Source organism: Nelumbo lutea, chromosome 4 (assembly GCF_056320005.1).
Source record: "Nelumbo lutea isolate HS-2025 chromosome 4, American lotus-T2T, whole genome shotgun sequence".
Lineage (NCBI taxonomy): Eukaryota > Viridiplantae > Streptophyta > Magnoliopsida > Proteales > Nelumbonaceae > Nelumbo > Nelumbo lutea.
Genome location: NC_142687.1, coordinates 88,594,293 through 88,616,080, shown reverse-complemented (window position 1 = coordinate 88,616,080; position 21,788 = coordinate 88,594,293). Strand labels below are relative to the sequence as shown.

The 21,788-nt window shown below is 41.3% G+C and overlaps 1 protein-coding gene across 3 annotated transcripts in view; it reads left to right on the top strand.

Moving 5' to 3' along the window:
- The window catches only part of LOC148861638 (phytyl ester synthase 1, chloroplastic-like), a 154,799-nt gene that overhangs the window by 131,705 nt on the left and 1,306 nt on the right, over nucleotides 1-21,788 (top strand). The gene's annotated exons all lie outside the window — the stretch shown is intronic.

Here is a 21,788-nt window from a genome sequence, read left to right as displayed (position 1 = left end):
TGGTTCTTGGAGATCTCCAGAGGATTAGCAGCTGTTTGAAGAAGTGTCACAGTTGTAGCAAGTTGGTGATCAGGAAGAATCAGAGAAGGCTAGGGTTCGGGTAACCTTGGTAGGCAGTGAACTGCATTCTACTGTAAGTTTTTACTTTCTGAGAGAAGTAACATCAGAAAAGATAGGTTGGACTTATCCAGTAAGGGTGGCCGAACTACTCTAGGGTTTTATCTCTCTATTCTCTAGGGTTTCTCTAGGGTTTTGTCTTATCCCTACGGCAAACCCTAGTATTAGGCCGAAACTTGTGATCTTATTCCTGCGGCATACTCTAGAATTCTCCTCAACATTGATCAGTTTTAGGGTTTCATATTAACCCTGATACAAACCTTATCCGTACGGCTCTTAGGACTGATTAAAACCTTGAATTGGCTTCAGCATATCAGATTGCTCTTCAAACTGTGTTTCAGTCTTCTTTTGGGGTTTCGAACACTTTTGAAGGGGTGAAAACAGTTTGGACTGTTGCTGTTGTGTGTGGTTATTGATTTCAGATCAGTCTTATATATATTTCATGCACATCTATCGTGAGTACAGATTGGTTCTCTACTGATTTTGTAACTGTTGTTGGGAGTTCTAGTGCTGGTTTTGACTGTAGTAACCATAACCTTTGATACTTCTGGTTCTTGACTGAAATGGAGTTTAAGAATCAGGCAGAAGGCAGTTTTGGGAACAGCAGTTATGGTGGTGGTTCTGAGACAGGTTTTCAGATTACAACCGTTAAGTTTGATGGATCAAACTACTTGGAATGGGCCCAATCAGCCATGATGGCTATTGGGGGAAGGGGCAAAGTAGGGTATCTCTTGGGAGATGTAGCAGAACCTTCCAAGGGAGACCCTATGTATACCAAGTGGGTCCAAGAAAACTACTTGGTTATGACATGGCTCTGTAATTCAATGCAGCCCCATATCAGCTGAAATTACTTGTGGGCAAAGACAGACAAGGAGATATGGAATGTGATGAAAGAGACTTACTCGCAACCCCTTAATGTTGCCAGAGCATATGAGTTGAAATGTGAGGTGAATGCCCTTAAACAAGGAGAGAAACCGGTGTCGGTCTATTTCTCTAACTTGCAGTCCCTGTGGCATGAGATTGATCACTTAGAGACTCTTGAGTGGGAGAGTCCAAAGATGCTCAGATATATAGAAAGCACATTGAGACAAACAGAGTGTTTGAGTTTCTGGCAGGACTGAATTCAGAATATGATATTGTGAGACAACAGATCTTGACCAGAGATAGTGTGACCCTCTCTCAGGCATACTCCTTAGTGCACAGTGAAGAGACCAGGAGGAAAGTCATGATGCAACCTCAGCCGCTTACACCTGCCTTGGTAGCTGTCAAATCCAAAACAGAGGGTGATTCAGAGAGGGACAGAAAGAAGGAAGATAAAAGGGATGTGGTGTGTGAGCATTGCAAGAAACCTAAACACACAAAAGAAACATGTTGGAAACTGCATCCACATTTGGTCCCGGCAAAGTTGAGAAATAAAAGGAGTAATGCTCATGTGGCTACGACTACTGATTCAGCATCCTCATCTGGCACGAGAGGCACACCATTAGAGACCTTAGCTACAGTTTGGGCAGCTCTAATACAATTGGAGAAGGAAGTTGGGAGTTCAGCTCAGTTACCGCAATCATCATCAGCTCCAGTTACATCGGCCTTTGCACACTCAGGTACTCGAGCCTCATCCTACCATGCCTCCACTCCAGGTACTACTGAACCGTGTTGGGTAATAGATTCAGGTGCATCTAACCATATGACCAGCTTGCCCTCTTTGTTTACTACTGTAGAGAAGATGGGCCGAATGGCCCATAGGCTGTTACTGTATGTTATCTCTATGTTCTTCTCTGTAATGGGCCTTATTCTGGGCCCATACTCTTTTATGTTCCTTTTTTGTAATTTCTTGTCCAACTAAGGATCTCTCTTGTAATTACTAAAAGATTAACTTAATAAAAGTTTATTAGAGAGTTAGAGGGAGGTTATGTTCGAAACACTCATCCTCTAACTCTCCTTGCCGCAGCTCTCTCTTCTTCTCTAATCTCTCTTGCTAGTCTCCTTTGTTTCAAACACAGTCCCCACTTCTAGGACTGTTTTTCAACTACTACTTATCACTTATCTTCTGGTAGGGATAAATTATCTATAGTTGATGGCTCTCTTGTCCCTATTTCTGGCAAGGGTGACATCAAACTGTCAGATATTATATCCTTGTCCTCTGTCTTGCATGTTCCTAAACTGGATACTAACCTCCTTTCCGTCAGTAGCATTACCAAACATTTGAACTGCTCAGTAACTTTCTTTCCTGACCGATCATGTACAGGCCCAATCAGATCATACACTGTTCATCAAGAGGGTGGAGTCGTCACTGACACTACTTGCAGTTTATGTTGATGATATTGTGGTCACAGGAAACGACAACCATGAGATTGAGTCCCTCAAACAACTCCTTCATCAAGAGTTTGAGGTGAAAAAACTGGGTACACTACGATATTTTTTGGGTATTGAGGTTGCTAGATCTAAGCAGGGGATCTTTGTCTCTCAGAGGAAATATGTGTTACATCTCTTGGCTGAAACTGGAAAGCTAGGTGTCAAACCTGCAGATACACCCATTGAACAGAACCACATGATTAATGCAGAGAGTAGGGAGTTGCTTGAAGACAAAGTTATGTTCCAGCGGTTAGTGGGAAAGCTCCTATATCTATGCCTTACCCGACCAGACATCAGTTATGCCGTTAGTGTTGTCAGTCAGTACATGCATTCTCCTAGAACCACGCACCTTCTAGCAGCAGAAAGAATACTAGCATACTTGAAGAGATGCCCGGGTAGAGGTATATTGTTCAAGAACAATGACCACTATAAGGATGCCGATTGGGCTGGGAGTGTTGATGACAGAAGGTCTACCTCTGGATATTGTGCTCTTGTGGGAGGTAATCTGGTTTCTTGGCGGAGTAAGAAACAAAGTGTTGTCTCTCGATCCAGTGCTGAAGCTGAGTACAGGTCAATGGCTAATGGAGTGGCTGAAATTCTTTGGCTGAGATCACTACTTGAGGAGTTGGGTGTTGAGTATGAGAAGCCCCTGATGTTGTATTGTGATAATCAAGCGGCTATTAATATAGCACACAACCCAGTGCAGCATGATAGGGCTAAACATATTGAAGTTGATCGACACTTTGTACGAGAGAGGGTCTCATCACAAGAAGTATGTCTCCCATACATCACCTCCAATATGCAACTGGCTGATATCCTCACTAAAGCTGTATCACGGAAGAAGCTAGAGGCAGATCTATCCAAGTTGGGAATGATAAACATTTATTCCCAACTTGAGGGGGAGTGTAGAGAACATTGATGTGGGCCCCACAGCTATGGTCCCACTGTGTTCGTAGGGTAGAAGATGTTCTAGTCTGCCTAGGGTTAGCTATTGGTCATTTAGTTGTTTCAGTTGTTATTTATTTCAATCTTTGTTTTACTCTATTTGTTATGTAAAGACTAAGGGCAGATCTGTCCTTTACATGTAATGAGCATAACCTATAAATATTAATTAAAGTGGTGGCGGCAGAACATTAAGCTTCTGCTCCTCCTTTCAACCCTTGTGTTCTACTGCTTCTTCTCCCTCTTTCTCTTCTCTCCTCTTTCTTTCTTCTTATCTTCGATCCTGAGATTCATTAGGGTTCAAGACTGATAACAGTCCTGAACTTCTAGTACTATAAACCAGGCTGAACACTTGTCCTTTAGGATGACTTCGAAAACCCTTTTCTCTGAATTTAAATCAGGCAAAGCAACTTGTTCTCTGATTCTTCCTAGTCACCGAACCCTTCTCCAAGTGTGTAGAAGCTTGGGAACCCTCCAATGACCTCCAAGAATCAGACGGATGACTGTAAACTCTCAGCCCTAGAACCTCCTCATGTAGTTGGCTGAACTAGAACCACATGAGGGACACGCCAAGCAATGGCCTGCTCTGATACCAAGTTGAAAAACAGTCCTAGAAGTAGGGACTGTGTTTGAAACAAAGAAAACTAGCAAGAGAAGATTAGGGATGAAGAGAGAGTTGCGGCAAGAAGAGTTAGAGGATGAGGAGTTCGAACATAACCTCCCTCTAACTCTCTAATACACTTTTATTAAGTTAATCTTTTAGTAATTACAAGAGAGGTCCTTAGTTGGACAAGAAATTACAAAAGAGGAACATAAAAGAGTATGGGCCCAAAATAAGGCCCATTACAGAGAAGAACATAAAGATAATATACAGTAACAGCCTATGGGCCATTCGGCCCATCTTCTCTACAATCATTATCGGGTTCTTGAGACAAAGTGCGCAGATGATGTTGTGATCTTGAAGAATTTTATTGAAAGAGATAGGGTGTATGATTTTTTGGTCGGACTGAATGCTGAATTTGATCAGGTTCGAATACAAATTCTTGGCAAAGAAGAAGTGCCTTCATTGAATGAAGTCATAGCCCTTGTCAGAGCTGAGAAAAACCACTGTGGAATCATGCTTGAGCCTAAAGATCCCGAAGGCTCAACCATGGCAGCAAGGGGAGGAAGTTACAGTGGTTCAAAGGGTGAGAACAATCACAACTTGGCTCGTGACACAACCACCCGTGACTCTAACGATAACCTCTGGTGCACCTATTGCAAGAAGCCCAGACACACGAAAGATCGGTGTTGGAAACTTCATGGGAAACCTCCCACATCCAGCAAGGAATGGGGAAATCGAGGAGTTTCAAAAGGAGTTCAACAGGCCCATAATGTCTCCACAACCCCGCAGCAAGAACACTCAAGTCAGGGACCATTTAATGATGAAGAAATTGAAAGGCTAAGGTGCTTCCTGAAATCCTTGAAACCAGGAAGTGTTGCTCTCTCAAGTGAGTCTTTATCTCTAGGATTACATGCCTCGGCTAGTGTTTTTCCATGGATTCTTGATTCTGGAGCTATTGACCACATGACACCCTCTTCACTACATTTTCTCACCTATACACCCTACCCTACTAATAGAAAATTTTCTATTGCTGATGGTTCTTTCACCACTGTGGCAGGGATTGGGAATATTCAAATTACTCCATCCCTATTACTTAAAAATGTGCTTCATGTTCCTAAGTTATCCACTAGCCTTATCTCTATACATAAACCCACCCAGGATGTGAACTGCAATGTTGTGTTCTTCCCTTCTTACTGTGTATTTCAGGACCAGGTTTCGGGGAAGAAGATTTGACTTGCTAAGGAAAGAGATGGACTCTACTGCCTTGAAGCAACCCGCAAATCATCTCACACTATTATGCATGTCACACATGAGTCATTCTTATCTACCTCCAATAAAGATTTAATTTGGCGTCATCATTTCCGTTTTGGTCATCCTTCATTTCCTATTTCAGAAACAATGCTTCCTTCCTTGTTTAAAGGAATTGATGTTGAAACCTTTCGTTGTGATGTTTGTGAACTTGCTAAGCACAAAAGGGTTTCTTTCCCAATCAGCAATAAAAGATCTTCAACTCCTTTTTATTTGATTCATTCGGATATATGGGGCCCTTCTCAAATTCCCAACATTACTGGTTCCAGATGGTTCGTCACCTTTATTGATGATTGCACTAGGGTCACATGGATTTTTCTTCTTAAGTCTAAATCTGATGTGGGTATGATTCTTCCCAACTTTCATAACATGGTCCAAACTCAGTTTGGTGTGAGAATTAAAAGGTTTCGATCTGATAATGCTATAGATTATTTTAATCAGAAATTGTCCCCATTTTTTCAAAAAGAAGGTATTGTGCATGAATCCTCCTGTGTTAACACTCCCCAACAGAATGGGGTAGCTAAGAGAAAAAATGGCCATCTTTTGCAAACCACCCGAGCCTTTCTCTTTCAAAATCAGGTGCCAAAACAATATTGGGGGGAAGCTGTCCTTACTACTACCTACACGATAAATAGACTACCATCTAAAGTTCTTGACAACCGAAGCCCAATACAAGTCTTTTCTCAATTTTACCCTGATATTTGAGCCTCAAATAATCTCACACCAAGAATTTTTGGCTGCACTGCCTTTGTTCATGTCCATAATAAGGGAGAATTAGACCCACGAGAAATCAAGTGTGTCTTCTTGGGATATTCCCCAACTCAGAAAAGTTATAAATGTTATCATCCAGCCACCAGAAAATTCTACACCTCCATCGATGTCACATTTGAGGAAGGAAAATCTTTTTTCACTCAATCTTAACTTCAAGGGGAGCCCTCATTAATGGAAGATAAGGCCTCGGGTCTACTCTCACTAGATGTATTACCCTCCTCACAGACATTCAATCGTCAAGAATCACATCCCTCTAAGTCACATTCCTTTGAGCCCCACATTCCCGAGTCTCAACAAGAGTCAAACAACCCAACCATTAAACCAAATTCGAACACTATTAATCCCACAAATGATGTACATGATAATGTGAGAATATATGTAGGTTTACTCTAGGAGGAAAAATCCAGATCCTCAACCTGTGCAAGTCCAAGATTCAACTCCTAATCCTAGAACTGAGGGATGCTCAAAACCTGAACCTACACCTTCGCAGTCTGAGTATGAGTATGACCTACCTATTGCACTGAGAAAAGGAACTAGAGAATGTACCAAACGCCCATTGTACCCTTTAGCCAAATATGTATCATTCCAAAGATTCTCTAAATCCCATAAAAGTTTTCTAGCCAGCCTTAACACCATTCCAATTCCTAATTCTCTAGCCGAGGCACTTTCTAATAAGGAGTGGAGAAAAGCCATGAGAGTGGAAATGGAGGTGTTGAAACTGAAGAGAGGAGAGGAGACTTGTGTGTTTCGGCAATGAGGGTTCTGAGAAGAGTTTTCGAACAGTCTCTATCTTAGCCCTCTAACACTGTTTTATTAGATATTTTTGAGTAATTACAAGGAGGCCCTTAGTTGGGTAGAATTTACAAAGAACTTAAAAAAATAACTTAACATTGACAGGATGGACCCAAAATAACAAGAAGAATAAACAACCTATGGGCCATTCGGCCCATCTTCTCTACACTCCCCCTCAAGCTGAACATAGATGTCAATCATGCCAAGCTTGCTGGTATCATGTTGAAGTTTTGCCTTGGGAATGCCTTTGGTAAGAAAATATGCCAACTGTCCTTCAGATGTGATGAAAGGAAGACACACTTCACCCGAAGAGACCCTTTCCCTAATGAAGTGTCGATCAACTTCAATATGCTTGGTTCTATCATGTTGCACTGGGTTGTGAGCAATGTTGATGGCAGCCTGATTATCACAGTATAACATCATTGGCTTGTCATATTCAACTCCAAGTTCTTCCATCAAAGATTTTAGCCATAATAATTCAGAAACCCCATGTGCCATGGCCCTGTATTCTGCTTCAGCGGAAGACCGAGCAACAACTGATTGTTTCTTGCTTCTCCAAGAACAACATTACTAGCTACCAAGCTGCAATACCCAGATGTAGATCTTCTGTCATCAATGTTCCCGGCCCAGTCAGCATCGGTGTAAGCTTCAAGTTTCATATGACCATGCTTGGCAAACAGAATACCCTTTCCTGGGGAGCCCTTCAAATAACTTAGGATTCTCTCTACAGCTGACAAATGAGTGTCTCGAGGAGCATGCATGAATTGGCTAATGCAACTGACTGCATATGCAATATTTGGCCGAGTCATGCATAGATACAAAAGTTTCCCAAGAAGTCTCTGAAAGATTCCTTTGTCTTCTAACAATGTCCCTTCTGAGGCTGAGAGTTTATGACTCATATTAATAGGAGTAGCAGCTGGTCTAGCACCCATCTTTCCAGTTTCAGAGAGCAAGTCAAAAACATACTTTCTTTGGGAGATAAGAATCCCATCCTTAGATCGAGCCACTTCTATGCCAAGAAAGTATCTCAATTCCCCCAAATCTTTAATCTCAAACTCTATATGGAGAAAAGATTTTAGATCTTGAATTCCTGAGGAATCATTACCCGTCACTACAATATCATCTACATACACAATGAGGTATACTGCCAGAGGTCCACTCCTCTTCACAAAAGAGTATGATCGGACTGTGTCTGCACATAACCAAAGTTAACAAGTGTTGTTCTAAATCTCTCAAACCATGCTCTAGGGGACTGTTTTAGTCCATAAAGAGATTTCTTCAGCCTGTATACCTTCCCTTTTATATCAGTTCCATACATCCCTAGAGGAAGAGACATGTAAACCTCCTCATGTAATTCACCATTCAGAAATGCATTCTTCACATCCAATTGATAAAGGGGCCAGTCAAAGTGAGCAGCTAAAGATAGAAGAACCCTCACAAATGTCATCTTGGCAACAGGTGCAAAAGTCTCTAAATAATCAATCCCATATGTCTGTGTATAGCCTTTTGCAACCAGCCTGGCCTTGTACCTTTCAATGGTACCATCAGCTCTGTATTTGATAGTAAAGACCCACTTGCAACCAACAGGATCCTTCCCTTCAAGCAAATCCATCATTTCCCATGTGTCATTCTTGTGTAAGGCATCTATTTCAGATTTCATAGCATCCCTCTGAAGGGATAGGAAATCCATCATATGGACGCCCAAGATTGCGGAATAAAGGGGGGCGAATTTCAAAATTGTTTCTTTCCCTTCAACTGGGAATCGAAATCCCTATTTAGAAAATCATATTTTCAAGGATCATTCTTGAACCATAAACTGAACCAGATCTGAACCAAAAGAAGGAGAGAGAGATAATACCTGATACAGAGAAATAATATCTCTCAATGGAGGTGTTCACGCCCAAGATAGAAACCAAAAACCGCTCCCACTGAAGATGGCGCAGTGCAGGGTGGAGCAGAATCAGCAGTGTCCTTCCTAAGAACTTGATTCTTCCCAAGAATCATCTGGGCGGCTAGTGAATACAACTCCTGCCAATCTTTTCTCCAAAAGATTGGAATCAAGATCCGATCTTAATTTCTCCCAAGCAATGGAGATCGAACTGCTATAGGCGGCTGCAGGAAGGAGGCGGCTAGAGAGAATTCTACCTCTGTGATCTTAGCTCTGAAGACAAGACTTCAGTCTGTTGGTTGTTGTGTGTCTAAAGGCTGCCACCCCCTCTTCCTTTTATAGACTTAAAGGGATCGGCTCCTAATCCCATTAGGAGTTGCTAACCCAAATCATATCTGGATTAGAAGTCCCTTTAAGATAAGGGATAATCATTATCTTATCTGCAGATTAGATCAGCCAGTTCCTAATCTAATTAGGAAGTTTCCAAATCTCTCGTTTAGATCTTGGACTCTTTGAGTGGATAGGGTGTGGGCCCAATTCTATCAGCTAATCTTATCTCAGAATTCGCCCCTTAAAGACTAATCAAATTAGCCCAGTTCGAAATGGGCCTAAGGCCCATTCAGGGTTATGTATTCATTAAGCCTTCCAAACTACTGCCCAGTTGGGCTTCCTTGTATGGCGTGGGACCCAAACATTGATCTACACATCAGCCACATGGGTTCAGCCCAGCCTTTGTTACAAGGCCTGGCCGAATACACTGTTATGAACAGTGCACCCCCTGAAACCCATCAGATGGGCTCTATGGACCCAACACTTACCCTAAGTGGTCCCTGGGCCAAGCCACCTTGTAACACCCAGGGACTGTGGACAGATGCAAGATTAGCCCATCAGGTATTATCCTCAATGGCCTTACACTTAACCTCTCAGCCCATAATGATCATACACTGCCCGACAAGAGAGGACCTCTCCCTCGGCTGCAAGGAACAGTGTTGCACTCTCTCAAGTATGGATCCCGGGAATTAAAACCTTTTGCAAACATTTTGAAAGCATAATATATATACTCTTATATCTCATATAAAATATATTTTGCAAAAACAAATCTCAACGATTGAAATCGGCTGCCGGCAATCTTGGTTTCCATCAGTGAGAGTGCATCCCCGATCATTACCTTTGTCCGACAAAGGGGCTGATCCTGTCACTATGATCACCCACTCAGATGAATTCTCAGACTGTCCCAACATACCCAGGTTTTGACCCCCGCTAAGGATCTCACTGATTGGTACATCAAAGACAGCCTAATCCGACACCTAGTGCAGTATCATAATCGAGTCTAGGGGTCGGGTGTAACTTTCCAATTTTGCCCATCAATCTCCAAGGTCCAGAGCAATACTGGAAATCTGCTCCAGTTCAAAGATTCAATTAATCCCACACTGTATGTGCCTAGGGTCTCACCCCGGTAGCTGAGACAAGCCACCCCAACTGACTTGGTGGCACCACAGTGTCAGCCTTGTCAGGATAGGTCTCCCCAGACCGACCCACTGGCTGTGAACATTCTAAACTAACACGAGTCTCATTAAGTGTCCAGTTTAAGGGTATTACACAGAAACATACCAAGGGAACATGAATCAAATATGCACTTTTATTCATTTACAATAAACTCATAAAGTACATCAATTTGATTGAAGCTAAGGGCATACAAAACTGTCTAACACCCTCCATTCTGGAATCTTAAGAGCTTCTGACACAGACCAGGGAATAGGATGAGAAGCAACAGAAGAGAGATAGGCAAAATATGAAGGTGAAAGCAAACTGTAAGAAAGGTGCTTGGAAATGTAATGTGCAGTGCACTTCCGTTTTCCTTTTCTAACAACAATGGGAATATCAAGGTCAGGGAAGGATGAATCCAAAGGTGCTGAACCAGTACCTGTTGTCTCTTCTGTGACTGGAAGTGTAGGAGGCTCATGTGTTGTAGGAGAAACAACATGCACATTTCTGGATCTTTGCCTTTGATACACCTTGGGATTGAGGACAGGATGAGGAGGTAGGGTACCAGGACAAGGGGAATGGAACGACTGATCCAAACTTGATCCATTTGAAGGAGAGGCAGACACATCAAGGGACTCAACAGGGACAGGAAGAGGAAGAGCAAACACCTGTGTCAAATTCTCCCCCTGTGGACAATGTCCTTCTAGAGAGGAACCATAAAAAGGGGAAGACTCATCAAAGGTGACATCCATTGAGACATACCGATTGCTAGACTTTGGATCAAAACAGCAATAACCCTTCTGTTTGGGGGAATAACCAAGGAATATACACTTTTGGGCTTTGGGTTCAAATTTATGCCTTTGAACACTTGGAACATGTACATAACAGGTGCAGCCAAAGACACGAATAGGAATAGGAAAAAGATCTTTGTCCGGATGAAGAAGAGTGAAGGGAGACTTAAAACACAAAACCCTGTTTTATTAGATATCTCAGCTCTCTAACACTGTTTTATTAGATATTTTTGAGTAATTACAAGGAGGCCCTTAGTTGGGCAGAATTTACAAAGAACTTAAAAAAAAATAACTTAACATTGACAGGATGGACCCAAAATAACAAGAAGAATAAACAACCTATGGGCCATTCGTCCCATCTTCTCTATAAGAGGCATTAGAAAAAAACAACACATGGGAAGTTGTGGATCTACCAAGAAACAAGAAGACGGTAGGTTGTAAATGGTGTTCACAATTAAGTACAAATCTGATGGGTCATTAGAAAGGTACAAAGCACGCTTGGTAGCCAAGGGATATACACAGACTTATGGGGTAGATTATCAGGAGACTTTTGCCCCAGTAGCTAAAATGAATACAGTAAGGGTTTTACTGTCGTTGGCTGCTAACTATAATTGGGATTTGCAATAGTTTGATGTAAAAAATGTGTTTCTCCATGGTGATCTAGAAGAAGAGATATACATGGACATTCCACCGGGTTTTGGAGAAGGCATTAAAGGGAACAAAGTTTGTCGGTTGAAGAAAGCACTATACGGTCTCAAACAATCTCCGAGAGCATGGTTTGGAAGGTTTATGAAGGTAATGCTGAGTACAGGTTACAAGCAAAGTCAAGGTGACCACACATTGTTTATCAAACACACAGCCTCAGGGGGAGTTACTACACTATTAGTCTATGTGGATGATATAATCGTTATTGGGAATGAAAAAAAGGAGAAGGAAGCATGAAAAACTGCCTTGCCAGAGAATTTGAGATAAAAGACTTGGGGAGACTAAAGTATTTTCTCGGAATTGAAGTTGCACATTCTAAACAAGGCATATTTATCTCTCAACAAAAGTATGTTGTTGATCTTTTGAGAGAAACAGGAAATATGGCATGTAAACTAGCTTCCACGCCTATAGATCCCAATCATAAACTTGGAGAAGCCAACGAGAATGCAAGTGTAGACAAGGAGATGTTCCAAAGACTAGTTGGAAAACTCATTTATCTTGCACATACACGACCGGATATTGCATATGCTGTATAAGTCAATTTATGCATAATCCTAAATAAGTTCATCTGCAGGCTGCTCATCGAATTCTGCACTATTTGAAAGCCAATCCAGGAAAAGGAATTTTACTCAGAAGAAATGGAGGACTGACTCTTGAAACATATACAGATGCCGATTATGCAGGATCTCCAATAGATAGATGGTCCACTTCTTGTTACTGTACCTTCTTAGGAGGAAACTTAATCACTTGGAGGAGTAAGAAGCAAAATGTAGTGGCTTGGTCAAGTGCAAAGGCAGAATTCAGGGCTATGGCACAAGGAGTGTGGGAATTACTCTGGTTGAAGATAATTTTAGAAGACCTAAAGATGCCACGAGAAGAGCCTATGAAACTATATTGTGACAACAAGTCAGCCATCAATATTGCTCACAATCTTGTTCAACATGACAGGATGAAGCACATCGAAATTGACCAACACTTTATAAAAGAGAAACTAGACAACAAGTTGATTTGCACTCCCTATGTGTCTACAAAAGGACAACTGGCCGATGTACTTACTAAAGGGCTCAATAGTACAGACTTTTGGAGAATTATAGCCAAGCTGGGAATGGAGGATCTCTATTCACCAGCTTGAGGGGGAGTGTTGGAAAACGTGGGGTTACTGGTTCAAATCTGAAAATAGAATTGTATATATTCCTAGGATTGTGGAAGGATTGATTTAGAAAGTTTTTTCTCTCTATTTCTTTTTTTCTATTTTTGTATTTTCTATTTTCTCTTCTTTCTAATTTTTCTTCTTTCTATTTTCTTTTCTTTCTATTTTTCTTTCTTTCTATTTATTGCAGCAACTTACTGTATAAATATGCCCATTGGCAATAGAATGAAACATATCAGTATTCTACCATTCCAAAACACTAGCTGATGGAGTTCCCAAGATAAATTTGCTACTAGTGATAGTAGGACCCAGATTGTGTTGAGCTTTGCTACTGGGGCAAAGGTTTCTTTGTAGTCAATTCCTTCCTTTTGTGTAAATCCCTTTGCCACAAGTCTAGCCTTATACCTTTCGATTGACCCATCTTCCCTGTGCTTTACTATGAATACCCACTTGCACCCAATAGTGCCTTTTCTCTATGCCAGGTCAACCAATTCCTACGTTTTTGCTTTCATCTCTTCATTCATGGCTTCTTTCCACCTTGGATCAGATGTTGCCTCTGAGTACCTAGAAGGGACACGAACAGAGGAAAGAGCAGACACAAAGAAGTGGTAGGCAGGAGATAAGTGTGAGTAAGAAACAAAATCAGCTATGCGATGCCAAGTAGTACAAGAATGAACAGGCTTATGGAGAGCAATAGGAAGATCCAAATCTGAAGTGTGTGGGTCAGAATTACTTTGGATTGCAGAGACAGATTGGTCTGAGTTCAATTGGTTGTAATCATGAGATTAAGGGCCCTTCTTTCTTCTGCTGTATGTAAGTATCTCTTTCTCTTGCCTACTGGAGCCTTCAGGAGCATCTGCTGTATCAAGAGATGTAACTGGCACAGTGGGAGCCTCACTAGGTTAACCCGAAATGTCACAGCTAGGAATAGTGGAAGGTGATGAAAGGGGAACAAAAAAGAAAGGAGGATGAGAATCCTCTTCCACCCCACTTGTCTCCCCCTGAAGAGGATTCTGAGAAGACTGGAAATAGGGTTGAGACTAAAAAAAAAACTACTTCTCTAGTAACATACTTTCTCTTGGAGACAGGATCATAACACTTGTACACCTTTTGTGTAGGAGAGTACCCCTGAAATATTCCCTTTGTAGCCTTGGGATCCAGCTTGGTTTTCTTTGGATCCTACACATGTATGAAGCATGTACAGCCAAAAACCCGTGGGGGAAGAGGAAATTCTGGAAGAGTGGGACACAAAACAGAGAAAGGGATCTTCATACCTAATAGCTTAGATGGCATCCGATTTATCAGGTATGATGCAATGAGTATAGCTTGAGACCAATATTGCTTGGGCACTTTGTGTTGGAAGAATTGAGCTCGAGCTGTCTCCAAGAGGTGCCTGTTCTTGCGCTCAGCAACCCCATTTTGCTGTGCTGGTTTTGCTGGGGCTTCGAAGCTGCTGTTGTAGGGAAGCTCTCCCCCTTTCGGCTAGGGCTAGGACTGCTGAAATCAGTCCTCAACTAGGTCTGTCCTATACAGACCTCACTTAGTAGCCAAATAGCTACTATCTTGCTGAAGAAGAAGCTAGTAGGACATCCACTTCTGGGCCTTACCTCCCTTGAGCCCTACAAACAAGGGAAACCCTAGGTTCGAATCTACCTTGTTCTCTTACAACCCTGTTTTTTTTTCAGCAACCCAAAGAAGAAGAAGAAATGAGAAAAGAGCAGCAAAAGAAGAGAGAGTAGAAGCTGGTGTGCCAGCTGAAACCCTAGGTTCGAATCAGCTCTGATACCATGTGAGCTGAATGCTGTATTCGAAGTAGAGAAGTGAAGGAGAAAACCACTGGTATGCTGGATAATGTCGAACTGAACTGCCCAGTCGACCAGCTATTATTTATATTTGAATGTAGTACAATGATACAAGAATTTACTGGAATGCCCCTGATTAGTGATGGGACACCCAGTTAACTTAAAAACATTAAACAGGCTTAGTCCCATTAACCCAGGCCCAGTTACAGGATAACTTAAGTATGGGCTAATAAGACTCTTATCAGCCGAACACTCATACAAAGAGACTTCATTCTAACATTCTAACAGAAAGGTTACTAAGAGATCTGCACTCATCTAAAAAGGTGTGGGTTGCTTGAACTTCTCTACTAAGCTTTGTTATGGATTTATCATTTACCTTATCTGACTACCCTAAATGGCAAGTTAGTCTTTGGATCAAATTCTCTGCTCCTTTATGATCAAGAATTCCATGCTAGAATTGGTTCTTTCCCTAGGTCTTGTGCAACTCATGTGTTTTATCTTTTCAAAATAGCAATACGATTTAATCTAGATGTTGTTACAACACATGCTAAATCCTAACAAGGTGCACTATGGTCATCCACATTGTACATCCAGTATTCATGTGATGTTCCTGAGTCACTAGCACCTTAGAAATGCTTTGCGTAGGTGTAACACTGGTGCCTTTGGTGAACTGTCATAGGTAAGATCAAGGAGTACCACGTCATTCTAAACCATTGGGTTACATAAATACTTTCAAGAAGCTTTGGCAAATCTTCTGTCCTTTGGCTAGTTGCAGAGACTTGAGATCAAATCCCTTTGCCACCAAGGTTTGGGGAGTTAAAAAAATGCTTCTAAGAAACTAAACACCAATTAAAAGTAATGGAAAACAGTTTGAAGTTATTATCGGTCCTTCATGATGGACTGCATCTTCAGTTCATCAAATTAACAGATGCCTGGTAACGTTTGTTTTATTTCTAACACTGTTAAAGCCAACAGTAAAGTCAAGAAGTCGTACATACTGCAGACTTGAGTTGATATGAGAATCTGACAAAACCTAGTTGCATAGTACATGAGGGTAATTTCTTGATCTTTCCTTTTGAAAAATTAAAAGCACTCATTTATTTTGAATTATGGAATTAGAGTTTGTAACCTTGAGGTTGTCTATTCTTGAACTTCTGACAGAAAATACTATTCAATATATATTTGATGGAAATCATATATGAGTATGTTTGATTGCCCTTTGAGCTTTCAAAGGTGTACTGATTACCTCCGCATTACTTTTAATATTGGGATAAACATAGATAAATGTTCATGAATGGCATCTTGGCAATAAATCCGATTGAAATATGAGGAAGTAGAGAAGAGAAGGGAAGAAGAAAAGAGAAGAAAGAAACGAAGAAGAAAAGGTTTGGAGCAATGGAACAGTGCTGGCGGCGCCAGCTTTTATTATATTATATAGGGCGGCAGAAATAAGAAGGGAAAAGACTCTTGTGCCCCTGCTGTAAGTGAGTACAATAACAGAAAATAAAAAAAGGCTTTAACTAGCCAAACAGACTCTAACACAAATAACTAAATTATTTCAACACTCCCCCTCAAGTTGGAGCGTAGATGTCAATCATGCCCAACTTGTCACACAAATCATTGTGCCGCACATGATGAAGACCTTTGGTGAAGATATCTGCAAGTTGTTCTTCTGAGCTGACATATGGAGTACACATTTCTCCATTTGCAAGTTTCTCTCTAATAAAATGCTTGTCCACTTCAATGTGTTTCGTCCTATCATGCAAGACTGGATTAACTGCAATATTGATGGCAGATTTATTGTCACAGTAGAGTGACATAGGGTTTCTCATTGCAAAACCCAGTTCACCTAACAGATTTCTTATCCACATGATTTCAGCAACCCCATGAGACATCGCTCTATATTCTACTTCAACACTAGATCTAGCCACCACACTTTGTTTTATACTTCTCCATGTGACCAAGTTTCCTCCTACAAAGGCACAATACCCACTGGTAGACTTTCGGTCATCAACTGCTCCTGCCCAATCAGCATTAGTATATACTTCCACCTTTAAGTGTCCATGTTTCTGGAACAACAAACCAGCTCCGGGAAACTTCTTGAGGTATCTTAGGATCATCTCTGCAGCTTCAAAGTGAGTTGTCCTAGGATTGTGCATGAACTAACTAAGGACACACACTGCATAAGCAATATCAGGCCTGGTCATAGACAAATACAAGAGTCTCCCTACGAGTCTCTGGAACTTCTTCACATCTTTCAAAAACTCTCCCTGACTGTTTCCCAGTTGATGATTAGATTCAATTGGTTTTTCCCCCAACTTGCCTATATCTTCTAGTAGATCTAGTACATATTTCCGTTGGGAAATAAAGATGCCCTTGTGAGAGTGGGCAACTTCAATTCCAAGGAAATAACATAAGGGGCCTAGATCTTTCACCTCAAACTGAATGGTTAAGAATTTTTTTAATCTCCGTATTCCAGCCTCCCAATCTCCTGTGATCATTATGTCATTCACATACACAATTAGAGCTGCAATTTTCCCTTCACATTTTTTCACAAATAGAGTGTGATCTGACTAACATTGTTTGAACCCCATCTGTTGAACTGCTAAGTGGAACTTATTAAACCAATCCCAAGGTGATTGTTTCAACCCATATAAAGATTTTTTTAACCTACACACTTTTTGTTCACTGCCTTTGGCACAAAAACCTGGTGGTTGGGTCATGTACACTTCCTCTTCCAAGTCACCATTCAAGAAAGCATTTTTGATGTCCAATTGGTGAAGTTCCCAGTCAAGATTTGCTGCCAATGAAAGAAGAATCCTGATAGAGTTCATCTTGGCTACTGGAGCAAAAGTCTCTGCATGGTCCACTCCATATACCTATGTAAAACCTCTTGCTACCAGTCTAGCCTTGTACCTTTCAACAATTCCATCAGCCTTGTACCTTTCAACAATTCCATCACCCTTGTGTTTCACTGTGAACACCCACTTGCAACCCATTGGTTCCTTCCCTTCAGCAAGATCCACCAACTCCCAAGTGTCATTTTTGTGTAATGCATCAATCTTTTCCTGCATAGCATCTATTCATTCAAGTTTAGATAAAGTTTCTGCCACATTCTTAGGAATGGGGACACTGTCCACAGAAGAGAGGAATGCACGGAATGAAGGTGAAATGTGATCATAGGACACAAAATTAGAGATAGGATGATTAGTGGTACAAGATCTAACACCCTTTCTCTTAGAAATGGGAACATCAAGATCATTGATGACAGAAGAATCAACATTGAGAGGAACAGGTCTATCAATAGGAGCAAATAGGAGCAAGTGTACCTGGCTTATGAGAAGGATCTGCCTCTGCCGAATCCGATGATGTTGGTTGCATAGTGTCAGGTTCCACCGCTCTTGAACTCTGCTAGCTTTTATGGCGACGATGAAAGACACGGAATGGAGGAGGATCGGGTAAAGGAGGTAGTTGAGTTTGAGCCGCCTGTTTCTCCTTAACCCTACTCTCCCCCTGAGGAGAAACCGAGAAGAAAGGTTGATTCCCAAAGAAGGATACATCATTGGAGACATAGTACTTGCAAGAGGTAGGATCATAGCAACGATACCCCTTTTGAGATAAAGGGTAACCAAGGAAAACACAAGGAATAGCCCAAGGATCAAGCTTACCCCGAGTAGGGGACAAGTTATGGACAAAGCAACGACACCCAAAAACACGCATCGGAATGGTGGACAACAGAGCTGTAAGAAACAGAAGCTAATGTGGGGCCTTATACTCTAGTAACCGAGATGGCATACGGTTGATGATGTATGTAGCACACAAAACTGCATCCATCCAAAAACGTTTTGGCACATTCATATGAATTAATAAGGCACGAGCTACTTCGAGAAGGTGATGGTTCTTTCGTTCAGCAATACCGTTTTGTTGGGGTGTCCTAGCACAAGAGCTTCGTTGAAGTGACCTACTCGAAGCAAAAAACTCCATGAGATCACTATGGAAGTATTCCTTCGCATTGTCTGACTGGAAGATATGGATTTCATTTTAGAACTGAGTGAACACCATGCATTGAAAGTCTTTCACAATTTTTGGCACTTCATCTCTAGATCGCATAGGGTAAACCCAAGTGTATCTAGAGTAATTATCAATCAAGGTAATGAAGTACTTATATCCAACCTCAGTAGGTAGAGTAACAGGGCCCCAAACATCAGAATAAACAATATGAAATGGAAATTCAAATCTTTTATTTCTCAAAGGAAAAGAACTTCTACAATGTTTACTCAATTGACATGCCTGACACTGTAGCTGACTCGCTGACAATGACTCAAACAACTTTGGGAACATAACTTTTAATGGCTCAAAAGAAAGATGACCAAGACGACTGTGGCATAAATAGGCTTGACTCTCATTGGACAAACTCATGGACTCTGTAGCCACAAGACCAGCTTTATTCTCCAACACATAAAGACCATCCACCACGCTTCCTCTACCAATCGTCTTCCCCGAGGCCAAATCTTGAAACACACATGAAGACGGAAAGAAAGTGACTGAACAGTTCAAGGAGTGAGTTATACTACTAATGGACAACAAATTTATAGGTAATTTTGGAACATGCAGTACATTAGAAAGGGTAAGGCCGAGTGGGAGAGGTATGGTACCTTGGCCAGCTATGGTAGAGAAAGAACCATCAGCTAGTCTCACCTTATCTCTCCCAGAGAAAAGGTTATATGTCTGAAATAAATTTGACTTACCGGTCATGTGGTTTGAGTCTCTGGAGTCAATAACCCAAGGAGAATCAATGGTATGAGATGACACATGGAAGGCAGTGGCAGCGTTACCTGATGTAGATGCGAAAGAGGTAAAGGGAGTAGGACCAGAATCCATCTGGCGGAGAGTCCTACCATACAATTCCAAATGGTCATGAAAGGAGTTGATGACTTCTTCCTTAGGGTCAAAACTGGGATGCCTCTCCTGAGTTACCAATGGACTAGTCTCTAGAGATGCCATATTAGCTAAGTTATACTTTTTCTGATTCTGTTGACTTGGTTTCTTGCCCTAATCAGGTGTTGACTTCTTACCCAAATTCTGTGCCCATTTAGGTTTTCCATGGAGATCCCAACATGTATCTCTGGTGTGTCTTGTCTTTTGGCAGTGAGTGCACCAAAGTTTACTCTTATCATTTGTTCTCTTCTGAGAGTCACCTTTCTTAAAAGCACCTCCGGCATTTGTATCTGAAGTTCCCCGAACAGTTAGGGCAACTGACTCCCCCTCTACACAATTTATCACACTTCTTCTACCCTCTTCTGACTGCACTAAGGCATACACCTCCTGAACTGATGGCAAGTCTTTACTACCCAAGATCTGCACCCTGATGGACTCATATGAAGGATTCAGCCCGAGGAGGAAGGCAAAGACCCGTTGCTGAGATACAAGTGACTTGTATGCCTTTGCATCTTCATCACACTTCCAATTCACATTCTGGTAGTGATCAAGTTCTTTCCATATCAATGTCAAATCAGAATAGTACATCAAGAGACTCCTCTCCCCCTGCTTGCAAGTAGAGGATTCAGCTTGCAGTTGGTATATCTTGGCATAGTGTCTTTGCTCTGAATAGGTGGACTTTTCTTGTTCCCATATCTCACAAGCAGTTTCAACCCACATAAAAGTCTTCCTTACCTGTGGCAGCATGGAAACCAAGAGCCATGACATCACCATACTATTCTCTTGGTTCCACCTATCATATTCAATACTTCCATTCTTCGGTTCCTTCACTCTCCCACTGATGTATCCTATTTTCCCCCTAGCAGTGATGTAGAGTTTTATTCCCCTAGACCACTCAAGGTAGTTCAGACCATCAAAGGGAATAACAGCCACGGGGAAATTCATATCCATTCCCCCACTCACTCCATTGTGGCTCCCTGAAATCTCTGAAGTAGCAGGATTCTCAGACGACATAGTAAACCCAAAGTTTTTTTTTTTTTTTATCTAAACTCTCAACTTAGGATCCCTCCTTATATCGACAAAAGCTCCACACACAACAATTCAGTTCTGGACTTAATCTGAGCACAAAAAACAGCACCAATTTCCAAAGAAGAACTATGACGAGACTGATTTTCAGATCTGCATGAAAAATAGTCCCAGCCTACTGGTTTTGCGGTAAGCTCCACCACAGCATTAATCAATAAGAGAGATCCTAACACATGAAATCAGACTAACAAGCAGAGAAAACAGTTCATCTGTGACCTACAGTCACCTTTTCACATGTCCAGGATCACACGATCCAACAAATAAACGAGGTATAACCCTCACAAAAGTCTGCCGACATTCAGTGTTTTGGATTCATTTGTTCTCCACTTGGTACACGACCGAGGAAAGAAATAAAAGAAGAAAGAAAACTATAGGGTTGTACCAGTTGCAGATCTGATTTGATCAGCCCAGATCCAATCCTCTGTTCCGCCCAGATTCAGCAACTTGAAGAGAAAACTTGGTCACCCAGATTCAACAGCCTTGCTCTGATACCATCTTGGCAATAAATCCGATTGAAATATGAGGAAGTAGAGAAGAGAAGGGAAGAAGAGAAGAGAAGAAGAAAGGAAGGAAGAAGAAAAGATTCAGAGCAATGGAACAGTGCTGGCGGCGCCAGCTTCTATTATATTATATAGGGCGGCAGAAATAAGAAGGGAAAAGACTTTTGTGCCCCTGCTGTAAGTGAGTACAATAACAGAAAATTAAAAAAAAAAAGGCTTTAACTAGCCAAACAGACTCTAACACAAATAACTAAATTATTTCAACATGGCAAAAGTTTTAAGGAAATGAGGCTTATTGAGACTAATTCACAACAATTCATTTTCTTCCTTACATGTTTACTAGAAATATATTTTCCACCCAAGAGTTTTTTAAAAAAACATGGAAGTTGAAAGAAATATGGTTTGGCTATTGGAGAAATACATCTGATGCATGGAAAAAAATCAGGAAACTTGCTGGTGCCTAGTAGAACATACAAGTGGGAAACTAAAATCTCCTCAGCATGCATATTATACATAAAAGCATGTGGATGCACCACATCTGTGTAAATCTAGCCATA